The sequence below is a fragment of the Pinus tabuliformis genome, chromosome 5_1, assembly GCF_031772625.1.
Source record: "Pinus tabuliformis cultivar Carrire ecotype Pingquan chromosome 5_1, CPIR1, whole genome shotgun sequence".
NCBI classification, from domain to species: Eukaryota; Viridiplantae; Streptophyta; class Pinopsida; order Pinales; family Pinaceae; genus Pinus; species Pinus tabuliformis.
In genome coordinates, this window is record NC_142305.1 from 777,307,269 (window position 1) to 777,329,854 (window position 22,586).

At 34.5% G+C, this 22,586-nt stretch overlaps 1 pseudogene; it reads right to left on the bottom strand.

Moving 5' to 3' along the window:
- Nucleotides 1-10,945: 10,945 nt before the first annotated feature.
- On the bottom strand, nucleotides 10,946-17,439 carry LOC149167253 (MLO-like protein 9; annotated as a pseudogene).
- Between the last annotated feature and the right edge of the window lie 5,147 nt (nucleotides 17,440-22,586).

The following is a 22,586-nucleotide window of genomic DNA, read 5'->3' on the forward strand; positions in this document are numbered from 1 at the left end:
CGCGCAAATTCTATAAGACGCATCGATTTTTTTTTTGGCGCGGATCTTTTGCCGTCGAGAAGCGCCAGCCTCTTTCTCTTTGGAAAATCTACAATTTTTTGCAGATCGGCCTTGCCCGGTGGTGGCACTTTGAAATTTCAGATCTGTTCAGTGGCAGCAGATCAGAGTTGCCCGGTGGTGGTGCATTGGAGTTCCTGATCTACTCGGTGGGAGCAGATCGGATTTGCCTGGTGGTGGCGCATTGGAGTTCCGGATCTGTTTGAAGGCAGCAGATCGAACTTGCCCGGTGGTGGCTCATTGAAGATACAATTTTTTTTTTCTCAGCAAAATAGAGGTTCGGATCTGGTATGTGGTGATTTTTTTTTAGTGTGTCCTGAAAGCGTACAGTTGGATAGACATATTCATCAGAGGATCAGAAAATTTATCAATCCAATATGAATAACAGTATAGAATCATACCTCCACAAGTCTCGCAAACTCGATGGATTGAATTTTTCCAACTAGAAATTCAAGATGCAGACTTTACTTGAAAGTGAAAATGCGTGGTCGATCATTATAGGAAATGAGCTGAGACCAGGATCAGCCGCACAAGAACAAGATTGGGATAAAAGGGAGACAAAAGAAAAGGCCATATTGAAGATATCCATCAAGGACAATGTTATCGCACATATTAGAGACTGTAAATTGGCCACTGACATTTGGACGACGATCAAAAACCTTTGCCAGACGCAGAATACAAACCGTGTCTTGTCACTCAAATGCAAGCTGTTTGCATTGAAGATGGAGGAGAATGAGTCCGCTGTTGGATTCATTGCTAGAGTCAAAAACCTGAAGGACAGATTGGGAGATATCGGAGAGAAAGTTTCCGATTCAGATCTGGTCACGATCATGTTGAACGGAATGACTGATGAATACCAAATCTTTACCACAGGGCTATCAGCAAGGGAGAAAGCCCTTGCATTTGAAGAGCTGATAGGGATTCTGATACAGGAAGAAGAACGACGACAAAATTTGAAACCACAAAGCAATGACCTTGCTCTGATGGCAAAACGGAGACTATATAGAGGGAAGCAGCATTAGCAACCGCAGCAGCAGCAACAAAAAGGAGTCAATGCATTTCAAAAGAGACCGTTTAAAGGTATGTCTGCTAATAATTTTCCCAACAAAAAATGTTTTTACTGTGGAAAACCTGGACACCAGATTAAAGATTTTTATAAGAGGCAAGTAGACGAAGGAAGAAACAAACAGAGAAAACATAAGGGTTACTTTGTTGAGGAAGAAGAGGATCATAGCCACGAACTTCGACTATTTATAGCCGATTGTGTCCTTTCAGCTTCAAAGGGAGATGAGGACAACATATGGTATGTTGACTCGGGTGCATCCTCACATATGACTGGAAAGAAGGACTGGTTTGAATTTCTTGAAGAAACTTCATGTGGGTCGAAAATCTATTTAGGAGATGATAGTGGACATGAGATCAAAGGATATGGTGACATTCTTGTAAAATTACCTAGCGGTGACATTAGACACCTTAAAAATGTATTGTATGTTCTAGGAATTAAGAAAAACTTGGTCTCTGTCTCAATTATTACTGATCAGGACATGCAAGTTCAATCCTTTAAGACTAATTGTGTCATTAAGGATAGCCAGATGGAAACAGTTGCAACAGGAGTGCGCGTGGGGAGTCTGTACAGACTAGATGTGAAGAGTATGACACAACAAGCAATGGTTGTAGCTGAATCGACAGCTGAAAATATCTGGCATCAGAGATTCGGCCCTCTTAATCTGCAAGACCTCATCCTACTTCAGAGAAAAGGTATGGTTGATGGACTCCCTGTTTTCCATAATGTTAAGCTGGATTGTGATGGATGTGCATTAGGGAAAATGCATATAGAAGAGTTCCCTTTGCATGTTAATAGAAAGGAAAGAGACATTTTAGAACTAGTGCATACAGACATCTGTGGACCTATGCAAACCAACTCATTAGGAGGAGCATATTACTTTCTTTTATTTACAGATGATTGCACTAGATTTTCATGGATATACTTTCTGAGTAAACAGTGATTGGCACATTCCATTGTTATTGGAAGAAAACAGTGAGGAAGATGAAGAGCAGGAGGAGAAACAAGAAGAAGAAGTAACAGACAATGTAATCAATGATGATGCAAGCCCAGAAGAGGTTGAAATAGGCAGATTTGAGGTAAGACCCCTACCAAGGAGATCAGGTAGGAAGACTCGATTACCTTCTAAATTGAAAGACTATGCATTAATGTCAAAGATTTTAAACATTGTAGAACTTGCAAATTATGAGGAAGCAAGTAAATCTGATGCATGGAGGGCTGCAATGTATGAGGAAATAGAATCAATAAACAGAAACCATACTTGGGATTTGGTCGAATTGCCTGAATGTAAAACCCCCATAGGATGCAAATGGTTGTATAAACCAAAAATAAATGCAGATGGGAATATAGAGAAACTTAAAGCTAGATTGGTAGCAAAGGGTTACTCACAGAAAGAGGGAATAGATTTCGATGACACCTTTGCTCCTATAGCCAAATTAAACACCATTAGAATGCTAATTTCCTTAGCAACAAAACACAAATGGCAGCTACACCAGCTAGATGTTAAGTCTGCATTTCTGAATGTTGACTTGAAGGAAGAAATTTATTTAGTACAGCGTGAAGGTTTTGTGAAAAAGGGGCATGAACATCTTGTGTGTAAATTCAAAAAAGCACTTTATGGTTTAAAACAGGCACCCAGGTCGTGGTATGAGAAAAGTGACTCATTTTTTGTACAGCATGGCTTTCTTAGGAGCTTGAATGATCCAAATCTGTATACCAAGTTTAATAAACAAAGGCAAATTATTTTGATTTCTTTGTATGTAGATGATATGATCATAACAGGGAATGCTAACAATCTGATCAAAGGAATCAAACAGAGGATGTCACAAGTGTTTGAGATGAAAGATCTTGGAAACCTTCATTATTGCTTGGGATTGGAGGTATGGAAAGACTCTGGACAAACTTTTCTTACTCAAGGGAAGTATGCCAGAAGCTTGCTGGAAAGGTTAAGAATGGAGCAGTGCAGATCAGCAGCAAAACCATTACAACAGAACTTAAAGTTGACCAGTGACGACGGTACTAAAGAGGTGGATGCTACCATGTACAGACAACTAGTTGGCAGTTTGATATATCTGACTACAACTAGACCAGATTTGGCATATTCTGTTAGTGTGTTGAGCCAGTTCATGTCAAAGCCACTCGAAAGTCACTGGGTCGTAGCAAAAAGTGTGTTGAGGTATCTTAGTGGTACTATTAGTTATGGAATTTTGTACTCTGACACTTCTGATGTTTTTCTAGCAGGTTTTTCAGATTCGGATTGGGCAGGTAACTTGGATGATCGAAGATCTATCACAAGTTACGCATTCAGCAGTGGATCCGGGGTCATAGCATGGAGCAGCAAAAAGCAGCACACTGTAGCTCTATCTTCATGTGAAGCTGAGTACCAAGCGTTGTGTGCAGCCACATGTGAAGCTATTTGGTTGAGAAGACTTCTCAACGATGCAGGAGCAGAGCAGAAAGAATCAACTATTATCAAAACTGACAACCAGAGTACCATCAAGCTTGCATACAATCCAGTCTTTCATAAAAATACCGAGCATATCGATACTCAAGTTCATTTTGTTCGAGAGAAACAACAGTCAAAAGAGATATGTGTTGAATATTGTAAAACTTGTGATAACATGACTGATATTTTTACTAAGCCTCTTGGGCGTGTAAAGTTTGAATTGTTTAGAGGGATGCTAGGAGTTCACGATAATCCTTTCTCCATTAAGGGGGGCAGTTGAAAATAATTAATATTATTTTGTATTAATGGAGAAATAGTTACACAAGTTGTAACATATCTCCTTAATTTAGTATTTGTTCCTAGAGTTTAGGAGTTTGGTTGCAACTTCCTGATCTCTAGTAATGTATTTAATGATGTAATTGTTCATTTGATGAATGTAGAGTGTACAGAGAGAGTTCTCCTTATTTGAGTGCAGTCTCCAGGTGTAGTACTCACCTGTGAGCTGCAACTCCTTCTTTTTCAATTCAAGTTTGATTTTTATCTGTCTCTCGCATCTTTATTAAGCCATTTGATAAGATGAATTTTGAAATATGTAGAAAGCAACTAGGCTATTATTTTTACACTAAGGGGATGTTAGAATAATATAGAAATAAGATGTTAGAATAATGTAGAAATGGAAAAAGGTAAAAAAATCTAAAAAATAAAAAAATTTAAAAAATTGATAGTTTAAAAAATTGATAAAGTTGTTGAGTTGTCAAATTTATAAATTTTCAGATCTATTAGATATAGAATGCGTGAGAAAAAGGTGATGTGTGCCTATAAATTGAATCGTTGTAAAAGCATTTTTGACTCAATAAAATGTGACTTCATCTTGTGTCTATTGAGTCTCTTGTGTGTTTTATCTTTGATATTCTAATTGGTCCTGCAGAAGGTTTATGGTACAAGTAATCCAAATTACATGTTGGAAATGATACACCACTAAACCTATTTTTCCATTGCAATTCCTCCATTAGAGTCCCACTTTGACTTATATTACAAATTGCTTCATTACATTTTTAGTTTTATCCATGTGCTTGGATGGGAGTAGAACGTTTTTTTAATGCTTCCACCTCTTATTAATCTTGATAGAGGGAAATTATAAAATGGTGGGGCAAAGTTTTAATCATTTTTTCTAAATTTTTTATTTAATCATCGTTTCAGTAAGAGAGATGCGTAAATATTAATTTATCATTGACTAAATAAGGACAGTTAAGAAACTATACATACTTTATTAAAAGTCTGAATACATAAGAAATGTGGAGTAAAATGTGTACAATCAACCCCAAAAAAGTTCACTTGAAAATATTTCAAACGATGGATCATGGCATATAGATGAGCTTTCCTTAAATCTTTAAGGATTGAGTTATTGAATTGCATATAGATAAGCCTGCTTTAAATCTCTGAGGATTGAATTATTGAATTTTCCAAACTTTCTCAAGCACGGTTTGATTTTTTATATGGATGGCCTCTCTTTCCCATTCGCTTCCTCAAACTATGATTTATTTATACATGACATGTACATATATTCTCATGGAATTTTTTCATATGTAGAACCATTGATTTCTTCTTTCGTTATTGCAACTTAAAATTTATATTTTCCCGACAACAAATATGGAATAAGTGACCGGGAACATCTTCCAATTAACATATATGAGGTTGTGTTTATTAGGTGTTTGTTTCCCATTTTTACTTCTTGGTGGAGAAATCGAGTGCCCGTTGAAGTACAAAACTAACTAGCTTATATCTCATTTTCGTGAATTTATGACTGAACAACTGCCATGAAATAGGCCAGGCGAGATTACCGTGTAAGTAATAAGGGTCTTGCATAGGAACTGAGAGCAAAAATGTAAGGGCATAATAGACTCATAGAGACTGAAGATGTTTTCATGGTTCGTTCATTACTTTCTAACATTGATATATTCTACATATATTGCTTGTTGATGTTGTTGCTCAGTTCTATGTCTTATAATACTAAATTTTCTTGTTGATGCTTGAAAGCATTGGTCATATGTTGTTTGTATTTTGATGTAAAGATCATGTAAAGAACAATGTTTTAAATCATTGTAAAATTCAGTTAGGTATGGGTGATTGGGGTAAAGTCATTGAAGTATGTAACCCCATTATTTTGGGCATTTTATGTAATAATGAGTCAAATATGTAATCCCGTTGTGTTTGGTGATTGATGTAAGCATGGGTCCTTGGTGATAAGAAAAGGTCATATCTATTGAGTCATAAAGTCTTGTATATCTTCGAGGTTTCAACATATGCTCAGGTGGAGCATGGTCAGTATACAATCTTCAACTTCAGCAGATCAACCCTACAGTAATCCTCACTATACAGGGGAAGAGAATTATTCATTCAACATTGGTCAGCTCTTTTCCCTTGATGTCAAGAGGGGAGATAAGCTTGGTGTTTGGAGAGAGGCTTGGGAAGTTGTCTTGGGAGAGAATCTTGGTATGTTTACAGATGTGTCTACATGTATTTACAAGTGGTGGTGACCAAACACCAAAGTGGTTACCATCAAGTCCAAAGGGGGAGATTTTTAGCATTATGGCTAATGTGTTATACTTGATAGAAACCTACTTGATAGAGATGTAAACGAAGATGGTACAAGTGATATGAACAAATGAATATCAATCCAGACATAGATGGATGGTAAAGAAAAACTATGAAAAAGTATTAGCGGGTCCGATTAAGAAAAGGTTGTGTACATACGCGGGTATGATTCAGAAAAATAGCGTATAACTTCTGACATATGATTGATCAGGGTTTATAGTGACATGATCTGATTTATGTGATGAACAGTATATGGTTTGATTTATCTATGAGTGGTTGTGCAGTAATATGATCCGATATGAATTGGTTTGATCTAGTTGCATTGGTTGATTGTTATTCAGTGATTGATTTGATAATTCATTTGGTTCAGTTAGTGAGTGATTTGATACGTTGATTGGTTTCATAATTGTTATATGATATTGGGCTTAAATGATGGAAATGGGTCTAATATGAAAATATGATGAAATGTGGCCTACAAGTATTGATGCTTTGAGTCAGGTGGATCTAGTATGAGATATTATGAAACATGGTCCACAAGAGGTGTTGAGGGTTAAATCCTTTAGTGAGGGAGTCAAAGCTTCCTTCTAGTAGTAGCTAGAGAATTTTTTGCATGGGATGGGATCTCCCTTGCGGTAGGATCCGGTAAACGACATTAGGGCAGTGGACCTCCCATGCAGTGGGTGCTGGAGAACGAGAGAAGGTTGTAGCCTTCTGTAGGTGGGTGCCTTTGTACTAGTAAGAGTCATCATCAGTAAAAATTTGTAAAAGATTTCTTTAAAATAAGAAAGAAGATAGAGACAACGATAATGGTGGTTTTCTCCCACATTGAGTTTCCACCTAAAAATCCTAGTGTTCTATGTGTTTTGCTTATGTGTTGTGTTATATGATCTTTACTGCTCATAGTTTCTGCTTAATAAATAAAAAATCACATAATTATGCACTGGTTAAAGATGAATAGTTAATGGAACATATGAAACGCTAGTTAGTTAAATGTATGCAGTTTTACTTCACAAGAGTTGTGTACATAAACGAGTTGCATAAATAACAGCAGCGTACATAATGCAAAATAAGAAATGAAAAGTTTGAAGTAAATTAAAATACGAATTCACACCCACCCTCATTCTCCCGCCCCCTTAGTGTTTTTCCCAGCAGATTGATCAATGGAATGTTATTCTTAAATATAAGTTAACTGGTCATAACTTTTGAAGAAAATTTATGTTATTTTCAAATAGCCTGTTAGTATCTTATAAAGCAATAGACTTTCACTTGCTCAATATCTTTAGGTTCTAAATCTTCCATCACTAACCTTCTTTCCCAGTGTTCAAAGAAACTGAACTCTTAACCAATAAGAAGTAGTTTCAAATCTTATCCACCTAAAGAAAACAAAAAAACTACTTCACAAATTATAAACTTCACACTAACATCCAACTAAATGTAACAAAATATTTCTATATTAATCACATAAATATCCGTGCATCTTGTAAACCACACACGTTGACAAAAAACTCTTATATAATTAATACCAAAAAAAATTTTTACATTTATATTTATGGATCACAAAAACTTAAATTCAAAAACATCTAACTAAACTAAATACTACTTAACTATTTTTATTTTGTAATTTTTATTAATTTTTAATATAAATATTTATTTAAATTTTCAAAAAAAAATAATTAATTCTAAATAAATTTAACATAAAATAAAATAAATATCCAACAATTTACTCCAATCTCCGCATTCCACGATCTACACATTTAATACATTGCATCAATTTTTAACGTCATATAAATTTGTGTAGTGTATAGAAATCTATGAATCTGAAAAATCTCTATTCTAATGATCTTAACTATCTCAATACAATGTGCCCGAGCCTATAAAGTAAAAGCAACTAAAATATATAAAGTAAAATCAACTAAAATTTATAGAGTAAAATTAATTAAAATAAAATAATATCGAAGAAAATAAAACAATTTGATACTCTAGTTGACTCTAGTCTCTCCATCCTATGAGTTACGCATATATAGAAACCATTGAATCTGAAAAATCTCCATTAGAGTGGTCTGTAATGATCTTAACAATCTCAATACACTCTGTCATGGCTGGCAAGGTACGTAGCCCTCATCCCTGTAGAGTGGGGTTTTTAAATATAAATTTATTTATTTTTTAAATAAGGAGTTGTTTTTAAGTGTAATTTTTTGGAATTTCTGATGAATTTTTGTCTTCGTTGAAATATTGCTAGTAAAATCTCAATTTGTGTTGTTTAAAGTGGTTTTTTTATTGCATATATAGATTCAATGCCTTGAAACACTTTTTTGGCATTTCCATTGTGCAAAGTTCACCCATGAAATTTGTGATCCCAATGAATCTCTACAAAATTCTAGAAAAAATAAATAGAAAAATAAATCAAAAACTTTTCAAAAAATCACACTTAAAAACAAGTCATTAAATAAAATATAATTTTTTATTAATAATTATTTATATATATTTACAAAATAGTATAATTTATTTATTTTAAAAAATTTAAACGAATTTTTTATTTCTATAAATTTCTAATAAATTTATTATTTTAAATCAAAAATATCTTATAATCAAGTTATTAGAATATTAAAGAAACTATATTGGATCAGAATCACGAAACAAATAAGGTATTAAAGTGCGTTTAATTACCCTATCAAAATAACTTTATAATCAAATAAAATTAATTTAACATGTTTACCTTTTAAACTTACCTTAAAATAATACTAAAACTAAGCTTACCTTAGAGCAATACTAAAACTAAACATATCTAACAATAATATGTTCGTTTACAAAAATCACAGTGAATTCCAACATCAAATTTATCAAATTACGGTGGCATTGGGTTGCGAGGCCTTCAAACTCCACAGAAAGATAACTAGCATTTGCACCCGATGTTGCAAAGGAAACGCCGTAAGGCATAAATTGAAGAAAGCAAATAGAGCAAAAAAATACTTTGATAAAGAATAAAAATATATTAAAAACTCAAATCAATGCCCCATTAACTGGAACCACTTAGTAGGCATTCCATATGAAATGGGCATATGATCCAAGAACATTGCTGCATAAAAGAGCCAATTAGTCAGGTAACATAAGTATAAATGGTTTCATATATTAAAATCCACAGGTCTAACAAATCTTGTTTAGACATTTAAGATATAGAAGCTATCTTGTTTCTCCATTTAAGATATAGAAGCTTCGAAACCTTTGTATATGAGCTATTGTCAAAGGACTACCCTTGTCCTCAGAAGCATTACCACTAGTATAAAGGAGATCAGGACCTTCAAGCTGCCGAACCCCATGTATTTCATTGCCTAATCTTAATGATTTCATTTGGTTATGTAAAAGCCCCATGTATTTCATTGCTTGATCGTTATGTAAAAGGTTACACCTCTTGAAATTTAGAGTTGAAAATTTAAAGGCTATCATCATATTTTGGTCTTCAACGCTGATTGGCATGCCATGAATATGTGGGGTTTTTTGGGAGTTATCCAAGCGACCTGTGCCCAATTTTTGCCAATTTTTTGTTTGAAATCCTGTTAGTTTTTGTTGTTGGGGTTTCTGGCATTTTTTTTTTTTTGTTGGTGCGCCCTTTGGGGTTTCTTCGCAGGTTTGCATATTCTACTCACTTGTTGGTCTCTTAGCCATTTTTCTGATTTGTTGTGAGACATTAAATGTTCAGCCTAACTAATGTTTTTAACATAATACATTCCCATGAATAAATTTACGAAAGTTTTTTTTTTGGAAAAAATAAATTAATTTAAAAAAAATAATGCATTCATTTGATATATATATATATATATTTCGATTTAGATATTATTATAATGTTTTGTAATTATAATAATCATAATTTCATTTTAAAATTATGGTTAAGTTAGTAATCAAATTCCTAACTTTTACTAACTTTTATAAATATATTGATTTAGATATTATTATAATGTTTTGTAATTATAATAATTATAATTTAATTTTAAAATTATGGTTATGATATGTATAGAATTTTTGGTTTGTGAAATAAATATATTCCTTTGTGTAAGATTTGGTTACAAAAGTTTATAAAAATATAAGAATATAAATGTTTTTTATTTTAGATGGAAATATATAACCTCTTTAAAAAATACATATTCTTAAACTACTAGTATTTTTTTGATAAATAATTAATTATTAATTTAATTTATAAAATATAAATTAATTAATTTATAAATTTGATTCCCAACAAAGTATTTGATAATGTTCAAATCTTATCAAGAAAAACTGAGAATGCAAATTAATTGTTAAAAACATCCAAACTGGATTTAGTTTTCACAACCTATATAATTCCTGAGTCCTGGTATATTCAGCTATCGACCGCCATCACCAGATTCTAGAGACTTTTCCGATCCCGTGATGGTAAGAGCAAGTCTAAGGAATATGTCATTCTGCTTCATCAGTGGCAGGGTCTGATTTGTTGTCTTTCCCAATACTTTCCCATATACTGCGATGGCAAGGCTTTCCATCATGGCACTGGTGCTAGCTGAATTTGATAGAATGGAGAGGAGAAGAAGCAAGTGGCTCCTCTAAAAATATTTGAACAGTTGATTTTAGTGAAAGCTATTATTTCAATGAAACAAAATGTAGGTAGAATTTGCAGATGCCTTTTTGGTTCCTTGTTTGTTATGGGTCCACTTCTCTCTGCTGCTTAAATGAAGGTAAACTTTACCATGGAAGATAAGTCAAATTTAGATATAATTGGTTTTGAACTAGGCTTTTGTATGATGTGGATGGAACATTTATATTTTGGGAAAGGGAAATTTGTCATCATTTGTGTGTGCAACTTTTGAATTGGGATATTCTGTAGTCTCTATATCCTCAGGGGCCTCGGTAACCAAAATAGGTTGATTATGCTGGGGAGGATAAGAAGAAGATGCATCAATTTCCGAATCTAATGCGTTGGATACTAAGTGGTCATATCTCTCAGAGGCATCTGCAATTTCCATGTCTCCTGTTGTTTTGTATCTTTGAAGCAAATGCAATGGAGAAGATCCATGGATTGGAGTTGTTTCTACACTTTGAAATCCTGAAAACACAGTTGATCTGCTTGTGAAACCAAGGGAAGAATGCTTTGACTTTCTATCTCGTTTTGTTTTTTTCTTAGCATTTTGTTGTCATCTGTTCAAAGCATTCGCTGTCTGTTCTTCAAATATTGCCTTCTTCATGTGAGATCCCATCTGCATGAAAATATCCCATCATATTTTAAGAGCACATTCCTTTATACATGATATTGATTGTTTTTGAACAATCCAAAAGTTCACTAAAACATTTGTACATACTGGAAAAACAAAATTTTCCCCAAAAATGGATGTTCTCTATCTATCAACAAACAGGGTAAAATGGATGTTCTCTATGTATCAACAAACAGGGTTATATCAAGAAATAAAATTAAAATGATTTAAAGAAAAATCATCATTTCTATTTCTCTGCTTTTCTGGAAGGCTCCAGACTACAAAAAAAAATTAATTTAACAAACAGAAGGAAGCATATTTTAGAGTGGTCATACTTTTCATTCAAAAAGCCTCTAAGGCTTTACCTGAAGCTCTCAATAGAGAGATAATTGTTGTACAAAAAAAAAAATTAAACTCCACTGTTTTCTATATCCTGATAAATTTGTCTACTATGAGTTAAACTATTTTTTAATGAGGTGATATTTTAACTGTTTCACCGAAATCTGATGACACGATTTTTTGTGAGATCACAATGTTTCATTGTTTAAATTGTATTTTTGAGTACAAAAATGGATTCAATGTCCTAAAAAATCCCTTCAACATTTGGATTGTGCAAATTCAACAACTTAAAACTAAATTTTCCCCTATTTCTAATCAAAAACTATGGTTTTAACAATTTTTACTCAGATTTTTGGCAAAATCAACCAAAAAAAAATCAAAAGTGGTCTCATTAAACAATTGTGTTAATGCATTATCAAGTGACACCTTATCTCTAATTTTATCAGTACAAGTAAGATATTTAATATCACAATGTAGGGTTTGATTAATCTATTTCTGTACAAAATAAACCAGGTGAATACACTAAGTGAATACTTGGAAAGCCAACATTTTCTCAAGTTCAATTGATCCTGTCAAACACCTAAACTGATTGTATTTTCAATGAACATGGAGTAGACTGACTTCTGTCACAAGGGCATAAAGTGGAAGTGTGATGTAACTACATAGAAACTGCACAGCAAACCTAGACACAAACACAAGAAACCCAAGGTAATCCTTATCAGATGCATAATAAGGTCACTCTCAATATTCTCCATACACATATTAAAGCTGCAAAACAATCAACTAGTGATAAGTCAAAGAAGAGATAATGATATTAAATAAATAAAAAACAAACAGTTAAAATGATGAAGTTTGCTTGGAAGTTAGAATGTCCTTTACATGTAACCAATTAAATATAAATTAGCACACTAGTCTATATGTTGCATACTTACCCTGTGATAATTCTTACTATGATGAAATTAAACCTCTCATGAAAACAAGATCTCAGGCCAAATTCATACTGCAAGAATGAAGTCAAATTTAAATAAGGTGCACAGAGGGATCAGAATTGAAACTTTTTAGCTGTGTAAACTAAAATTGATTTAAAACACCTAGCACTACAATATGTTACTATTGTTATAACAGTAAATCCAATGATTCTACATACAAAAGTTCATTCTTTACTAAATGAACATAGTGCTTACCCATATCCACAAGAAGAAAGCAAGCTGGAAAGCATTCTGCAGAACATAAGGTAAGTTTGCTAACCATCAAAGCATTGTCATTTCCATGAATATTCAGTAAATAGGATTCAGAAATAGAATTTGTCAATGAGGCATTGGTGTTAAAAGCATTTTGATACCTGGAACAGAGTGAAATGGAACAAGAAAAGAACAAGTTTAGGATGACTGAACCAAAAAAGTTCATCGGTTGGCTGCACTATGGGAATTCCTTGAACTACGACATGCCTCTCTTGAATTTCTAAGGCCATCTTTGTTATTATAACTTGTAGCTTTGTGCCGACCAACAAAACCGTCTACGCATTTTCAAGATCGAATGGCAATAAGCCCGAAGAATTCAATCAAGAAACTGTCTAGGTCATTAACTCACATCATCAATAAGACAATCCTATTAGTCTAAGACTTTTGCTTACTTACAGCTAAGGGAACAAAAGAGAGCCAAAAGTACGCATACCATCATGCTCAGAGAAACACATCCAATCCAAAAGAAAATATTAATTGAACAAAAGCGAAAACTGCTTTATGAATATGCAAAATTATGTCTTTGGCGAGAGAGATGAGTCTTGAAGACTTACCATACACATTAAGAAGCAAAAAAATTACAGCAAAAGCCCACAAGGAAGGACTGCAGATAATGCATCAAAAGGCCTCTATTTAGGTAAAATTCAAGGGGATTTTCAAAACATTCCAAGAAGTTGACATAGCAAGGCCCAAGAAGGAAACCTAATATTATTTCTGAAGACCAAAGCTTTTGTGAGCAGGGAAATCTGTACTAACTTGATTCCAACCACCCTCTTGAAGTCATCATCCAATGACCTCTTGATATATTTATGAAAATCAAACTTGCTATTTGGGGTAAAGTGAGCCTATACAGTTCCAATAAATAAATAAAATTACAACACTAATCAGATTCCTTACACAAATGATATGGGTGCTGATATAACAAAGATGAAATGGAAAATATGATTTAAAATTATCAAAACTTACAACAATGAAGCCATGGCGCAAGGTCATGTAATCAAATTTTTCTACTGACCAAAATAATTGTCAAGAAGCATACCTGCAAATCCATGGAAAATTAATGTTAAAGAAGAATTTGATATTTCCCAGTTAACATGTAAAGGTCAAACTCAGATATATCCATAGATCATTTGCAAGTATGAAATACTTACCATCCATTTAAGAATCAGTATTCGGCTCGATAAAGGCATATGACGCTTTACAAATGAGGTTTCTTGGGTTAATGTGAATCTTGCAGGATCTACTTGGGCCAATAAAGCAAGCAATTGCCTCAATATACAATTTTCTTAACACGCTCAAAAAGTTACCCAACCCAAAAGATTCATTCTTTGTCCTTTTAATCTTCTATATTTAAAAACATTACTCAATCGGCTTATAATATATCTTTTTAACTGAAACAAGATTTTTTTGGAGAATCAGTAACTTGAAAGATCAGCTATCACTATTAAACCAGTTACAACTATTTCATAAATACTATAAAAAGGCCAGTTACAACTTACAACATGTCTCTGGAGACTTGAACCCACATAGTTGGGAAACAAATTGTTTACCAAACTACTTGAACTAAGATCCATTTACCAATCGGCCGATAACTAACACAGTATATCCCAATTAGAATTGGCAGGTTGCCAACCAGTTATTGCTTTTCAACTTAAGGAGTCTCCAGAGAATGGAGTAAATAAGATTCCATAGCAACCCAGTTAAGGGAAAAGAAATAAAAGAACATCAACTCACCATTTGAAAACTCATAATCCAGAGTTTGTGATTCCCTTTCCCACTCTTTCCAACGCCTCATCTAGGCATCAAGAGGACTTGTAGATCTCAGTATTAACAAAGGATATAAATGCATGCAGAGGTCAAAACAGTAAAACCCAAGGCAGAATTTCACTGAACATTATTGGACAAAATAATTGATCTCCCCTTCCACCTACCTTTGCTCTTGCCAATGCCACAGTTAAGATACTATGTAACACATGGAGAAATGCCAGCATAAAGATGAGGATGTAGAGTTGAAGCATGCCACTTTGGGAAACCAGAGGATACTTACCCTGAATACAAAGCAGCAGAGTTATCAAGTAAAATCCAACATAAAATAAATATTTGAAATTTGTATGGGAAGCTAATTTCAAGATGGTCTAAATCAACTCGATCTCGGCAGGATAATCAATCAAAGAATCATAGGACCTGGATAAAGAAACCATGTGCATTAAGACTAAGAGAAGGGTTTGGCCTTTACATGTGCAGAGATACAATGTTGGCTACCCTCAGAAGCAGCTAAGATGCATCTCCATGGGACCTCCTGTTCAATAGACATTGATTCCCATAGACTTTTTTGCATGCACTCCTTTTCTTGGTCATTATCCCCTTCCACCTTTATATCGCTAGAATCAATTTCCTTCTTACATGGAAGCATAATATAAGCTATTTTTTTGGGTATACAAATCATGGAATTGGGATTTTGTCCAATTGTCAGTAGAAGCAATATGAAACCCAGAAGCATCAACTCTGCAACCCAAAAAGACGATTTTCAAAAATATTTGCTTAGCGGACATATTCAGAAATTCTAGCGAGCAGATGCTAAAAGAAATCAATGTAGTTGCCTGAAATTAAAGGCTGAAATTCAATTTAGAAAATCGAAAACAAGCTACCAATGCAATCTAAGCAGATCAGTTAAATACATAAAATAGATATTGTCAAGTTCAACCCATGTAACCATTTTAGAAGGAGGTTCTATCTAAAATAGCATAAATTTGTTGTTCAAATTAGTTTCAGAGTATTTGGGGGATAGACTACATGAAGCAACATGGTGGATATGAGTGGTTTCGAGTATCCATTACCTGCTTTCAATTTTTCAAGCGCTTCATATAGAGCCTTTTTATTTCTTCTAGAGAGCCACTGTAAATATAATGACAGAAAAGGGCTTTATTAGTACAGATACAAGCAGAATTCAAAACTTGTAATCCTACAGATTTGTTTATCATGTCTTCCTCTATCAGCATCCTTTTCCTGTAATAACCAAAGCAATAATTCTACTTCTAATCACTGATGACATATGGAATATGAGCCATTCATATTGGGTTTTAAAAGTGTGTTTTATTGGTGATTTCAGAAGCCAAAATTTATCACATTTCTACCAGTCAAAACAAACTGAATGCAGAAGTGAACCAAAGTAAGATCAATTCAACTAAACCAAAAAGTGCATAGTTGAAATCTAAGCAAAACCTTACATTGCTAGCATAATGAATACCATGTTCAAGAAGTAAAGAGATGGCCACAAATGCCAAAAAAACAACTGCTACTTCCCAAGTAGGAGTTTTCTCTAGAGAACGATCATTGCCACTGTCTGCTCCTGCCATATTCTTCTCAGAGGACTGGTAATTGCTTCTAAATTCACCACAACCTTAAAAAGGAAATTTTAGCAGTTTAAAACAATTCTGAATCAGGGTTGATACTCCCAACCACAATATCATCTTTTCAATTCCCAAATCTTGAATTCGAGCACAAATACCCTCTCTCTGAATACAGACGTGGTGAGGCTATCCTTTTAATATTGTTGGTGTATGAAAGAAGACTACCTACTGTAGCTTTGAATTTTGTAAATAAAGAACTCAAGAATTGGTCTCTTGTGGAGTCATTCAAGTGAATCCAATGGCATGGGAAGGCCAAGTGAATCAATTTGTCAGTATAAACATGAACCCAAGTCCATCAATCCATACCCAAGTCCATCAATGGCATGTAAAGGCTGAAATTCAATTTAGAAAATCCAAAACAAACTACCAATGCAATCTAAGCAGATCAGTTAAATACATAAAACAGACATTGTCAAGTTCAACCCCTGTAACCATTTTAGGAGGTTCTATCTAAAACAACATAAATTTGTTGTTCAAATTAGTTTCAGAGTATTAGGGGGATAGACTAAAAGAAGCAACATGGTGGATATGAGTGGTTTCGAGTATCCATTACCTACTTTCAATTTTTCAAGCACTTCATATAGAGCCTTTTTATTTTTTCTGGAGAGCCACTGTAAATATAATGACAGAAAAGGGCTTTATTAGTACAGATAAAAGCAGAATTCAAAACTTGTAATCCTGCAGATTTGCTTATCATGTCTTCCTCTATCAGCATCCTTTTCCTGTAATAACCAAAGCAATAAGTCTACTTCTAATCACTGATGACATATGGAATATGAGCCATTCATATTGGGTTTTAAAAGTGTGTTTTGTTGGTGAATTCAGAAGCCAAAATTTATCACATTTCTACCAGTCAAAACAAACTAAATGCAGAAGTGAACCGAAGTAAGATCAATTCAACTAAACCAAAAAGTGCATAGTTGAAATCTAAGCAAAACCTTACATTGCTAGCATAATGAATACCATGTTCAGGAAGTAAAGAGATGGCCACAAATGCCAAACAAACAACTGCTACTGCCCAACTAGGAGTTTGCTCTAGAGAACAATCATTGCCACTATCATCTCCTGCCATATTCTTCTCAGAGGACTGGTAATTGCTTCTAAATTCACCACAACCTTAAAAAGGAAATTTCAGCAGTTTAAAACAATTCTGAATCAAGGTTTATACTCTCAACCACAATATTGTCTTTTCAATTCCCAAATCCTGAATTCGAGCATGGGAACCCTCTTTTTGAATACAGACGTGGTGAGGCTATCTTTTTAATATTGTTGGTGTATGAAAGAAGACTACCTACTATAGCTTTGAATTTTGTAAATAAAGAACTCAAGAATTGGTCTCATGTGGAGTCATTCAAGTCAATGCAATGGCGTGGGAAGGCCAAGTCACTCAATTTGTCAGTATAAATGTGAACCCAAGTCCATCAATCCATACCCAAGTCCATCAATGGCGTGGGAAGGCCAATTGTTGTCCACTCTTTCCCTACATCTGTGAATTAGCCAATCCCCCACTTGAATTCCCCTTTTCAACTTTTCTAGTGTTGGACAGTTCAAAACTCTCTTGTGGCAAGATATGGGCATCAACAAACCACTCGACAGCCTCACAATTAAACTTTAGAGCATAATTTCTTACGGTCTACCCCAACATTATCCTAGTAACAATTTCTGCAACCTGTAATTCAAAGCTACAAAGCTAGTGAGGTTGTTTTTTTTTCAACTTAAGAAATGGAGCTTGAAGTAAAGAATCATAGGACCTGGATAAAGAAACCATGCACATTAAGACTAAGAGAAGGGTTTGGCCTTTACATGTGCGGAGCTACAATGTTGGCCACCCTCAGAAGTAGCTAAGACGCGTCTCCATGGGACCTCATGTTTAGTAGACATTCATTCCCATAGAATTTTTTGCATGCGCTCCTTTTCTTGGTCATTATCCCCTTCCACCTTTATATCGCTAGAATCAATTTCCTTCTTACATGGAAGCATAATATAAGCTATTTTCTTGGGTATACAAATCACAGAAATGGGCTTCTATCCAACTGTCAGTAGAAGCAATATGAAACCCAGAAGCATCAACTCTGCAACCCAAAAAGATGATTTTCAAAAATATTTGCTCATAGGACATATTCAAAAATTCTAGCCAGCAGGTGCTAAAAGAAATCAGTGTAGTTGCCTGAAATTAAAGGTTGAAATTCAATTTAGAAAATCCAAAACAAGCTACCAATGCAATCTAAGCAGATGAGTTAAATACATAAAACAGACATTGTCAAGTTCAACCCCTGTAACCGTTTTAGACGGAGGTTCTATCTAAAACAGCATAAATTTGTTGTTCAAATTAGTTTCAAAGTATTATGGGGATAGACTACAAGAAGCAACATGGCGGATATGAGTGGTTTCTAGTATCCATTACCTGCTTTCAATTTTTCAAGAACTTCATATAGAACCTTTTTATTTCTTCTGGAGAGACACTGTAAATATAATGATAGAAAAGGGCTTTATTAGTATAGATGCAAGCAGAATTCAAAACTTGTAATCCTGTAGATTTTTTTATCATGTCTTCCTCTATCAGCATCCTTTTCCTGAAATAACCAAAGCAATAATTCTACTTCTAATCACTGATGACATATGGAATATGAGCCATTCATATTGGGTTTTAAAAGTGTGTTTTTTTGGTGATTTCAGAAGCCAAAATTTATCAAATTTCTACCAGTCAAAACAAACTGAATGCAAAAGTGAACCGAAGTAAGATCAATTCAACTAAAGCAAAAAGTGCACAGTTGAAATCTAAACAAAACCTTACATTTCTAGCATAATGAATACCATGTTAAAGAAGTAAAGGGATGGCCACAAATGCCAAACAAACAAATGCTACTGCCCAAGTAGGAGTTTGCTCTAGAGAACGATCATTGCCACTGTCAGCTCCTGCCATATTCTTCTCAGAGGACTGGTAATTTCTTCTAAATTCACCACAACCTTAAAAAGGAAATTTCAGCAGTTTAAAACAATTCCCAATCAAGGTTGATACTCTCAACCATAATATCGTCTTTTTAATTCCCAAATCCTGAATTCGAGCACTGGAACCCTCTCTCTGAATACAAATGTGGTGAGGCTATCCTTTTAATATTGTTGGTGTATGAAAGAAGACTACCTACTATAGCTTTGAATTTTGTAAATAAAGAACTCAAGAATTGGTCTCCTATGGAGTCATTCAAGTCAATGCAATGGCGTAGGAAGGCCAAGTCAGTCAATTTGTCAGTATAAATGTGAACCCAAGTCCATCAATCCATACCAAAGTCCATCAATGGTGTGGGAAGGACAATTGTTGTCCACTCTTTCCCTACATCTGTGAATCGGCCAATTCCCCCACTTGAATTCCCCTTTTCAACTTTTCTGGCGTTGGACAGTTCAGAACTCTCTTGTGGCACGATCTGGGCATCAGCGAACCACTCAACAGCCTCACAATTAAACTTCAGAGCATAATTTCTTATGGTCTACCCCAACATTATCCTAAACATATCTAACAATAATATGTCCAATTACAAAAATCACATTGAATTCCAACATCAAATTTATCAAATTACGGTGGCATTGCATTGCAAGGCCTTCAAACTCCACAGAAAGATAAAAATGGTGTAGAAAAAGCCCAAAATTATTGCATCATCCTTGCACTATATTTAATCTTCACACTACTGTTTGCATGATAAAGAATGATCGATTGGAGAGTGGAATATAAACAATTACAAAAGAATAGCAATGGTGAAAACCACATCTGGAAAATATGCCTTCACATGAAGTATGCAGTTAATGGTACCGTGTCCGTCACATCTTCTCAATGCCATTCGCCTTAAAGAAAACATAATCTAATTGCGGGTCGTGTTGATTGATATTTATTTTATATACCACAAAGAAAGTATAAGATAAAAGGAAATGCATATTTTTGTCATGATAAGTCGACCCCACCTTGTGTTTTGCGCTATCTCGCAGGTAGATACTGCATGGATGAACCTACATTATCCGAATCCCGCCAGGAGGCTTAAGTCTCAAGTTAGGGTTCATTTTCTTACCTGTGAGTGTCCCGATCTGAGACGAAATGACAAAGCAAGATTTGGATTCGTCCACGTAAAAGGAAGCTATGCACGAAAAATTTTTTAAGCAGTAGTTTGAACATTTTTCCATTGTAGACATATAAAGAGGAATGGTATACCAAATACCAGTTACGATAGTATTCCATTCCAGTAAGAGAAAACACCTCCCGGCTTCCATCAACGTTGGCGCAGCTGGGTTTCTTAGATAATTCACACCTTGATACTTTGAATTGTTTTAGCTTACTAATTTTTTTATACACATCCGGTGTAGAATAAACGGTGATGGGGTATCTTTTTAAGTCACTCTTTGATATGAAGGTCATCTATTTGAAATTGGGGAAAAAATCCAACCATGTAAAGCGCTTATTCGCCCAGGAAAGATGCAATCCTGATTGATTTTGACAGCTTAGATGTTGAAATGTGACAACAAAGTAATGTGAATAATGTAATTATGGGTAAATTTGGTTTATTACCGATCAGTCAATAAAGAGAAGGATTTATGTAACCAAGTAATCCCATATTAATTTGGATTCAGTTGTATAACAAGAATGAGTTATGTAACCAAGTAATCCCATATTAATTGGGATTTCCGGTGAGGCTTGTAATCATGGAGAATCATCTTTGATTAATAAGTTTTCAATCCCTTGCTCAGGGGATGTCTCATTGATACATTGTCAAGGTTTTACCACGTAACTTTTGTGTCTTCTTACTGTGTATATGATTCAATTTCCATTCAGTTTTTTCTCCAGTGTTTGTTTAATGTTTCTTTAGACCAACAAATGGTATCAGAGAAAGTTGGTTAAGAGAGCAATCGGGTCCCTGTTTTCACAGTTGAAGTCTGTAGTGAGTGTTAGAGCTACCATTTGAAAGTCGTGAAGTCTGTATAATTTTTTTTTGAAACAAAGGCGAAATCTTTGTGAAGATAAAAAAACAGAGCCACCCGAGCTGCTGGAAATTTTGATTCCGCCAGAGAAATTAGATCGTTGAGAAAAGAGGAGAAACATTCCTATAGAACTACTTCCAGAGGGAAATAATCTTGCAGCTCTTCTACTGTCGCCACCTGAGAAAGCAAGAACCAATCATTTGATCGTTGACCTAGACGTCGAGATTTAGTGGCGTTGAATGATTGATAACCAAAGGCCACAAAACAAGCCACTGACAAATTTTGCATCAAGTCTACTTTTTTTGAAGTTGCTAGAGGAGGATTGAAGTTAGGGGGAGGAGACGTGGTCCACATCAGTCTGCCTGTTGTGGAAAGTCAGCTGTGGAGAGTCAAAAGTCAGGGGGAGAGCCATCAGTAAGAGACGAACGATGTATGGAGCACACCAACGATTGAATGAACCACACTACCACTATTGAAGAGAAAGGATGACGCATAGTCGTATTGTGGCAGTTTGATTAGCAGCAAGCCTTTTTGTGTCCGCTGAAGCTGAGAGCCCAAAACAAAAAGAGTCGTTGGTTGTACAGACAACATTGTTTCGGAGAAAGTTAAGGAAGCTTGGTAGTTTTTTTCTAGCAAAATTTGTTGAAAGGTTTCTCTGGTTAAGACAAAATGAACAATTTTTTTTATTCTGGAATACTAACAAAAAAATTTGAATAAGGATTTTTTGAAGGGGAACATGTTCAGTTTTTTTTTTTTAATAAACAAGTTCAATTTTTTTTTAAAGGCTAAGAATTGTAGAAAGGAATTTCTTTATTAAAAAAGGCTTAGATTTCTGAAGAGGAAACCAAAAATTAATAAACCTTAAACCTTTTTTTTTAGAAACCCTAGCTGGCAGAAAGGAAACCATAACATTTTTTTAAGAAACCCTAGTTGAAAGAAGGAAACCCTAGTAGGAGGATTTGTAGAAAGAAATGGAAAAAATAATGAATGCAAAGTTCGAGGTGGAGAAGTTCACCGAAAAAAAAAATAATAAATAATTAATTAATTCTCTATGGACAATGAAAGTTAGGGATTTTGATCCCTCATTACCATCAGGTTGTACTTAGCGGATGAAGTTCTTTTCAATATTGTTGAAGAAACATCAGAATCGAGTTTATGTGGAAAACTAGAAACGTTGTATATGACCAAACCTTTAACAAATAGAATTTATCTGAAAAGACAGTTATACTGTATTCAGATGAAGGAGGGTACAAAATT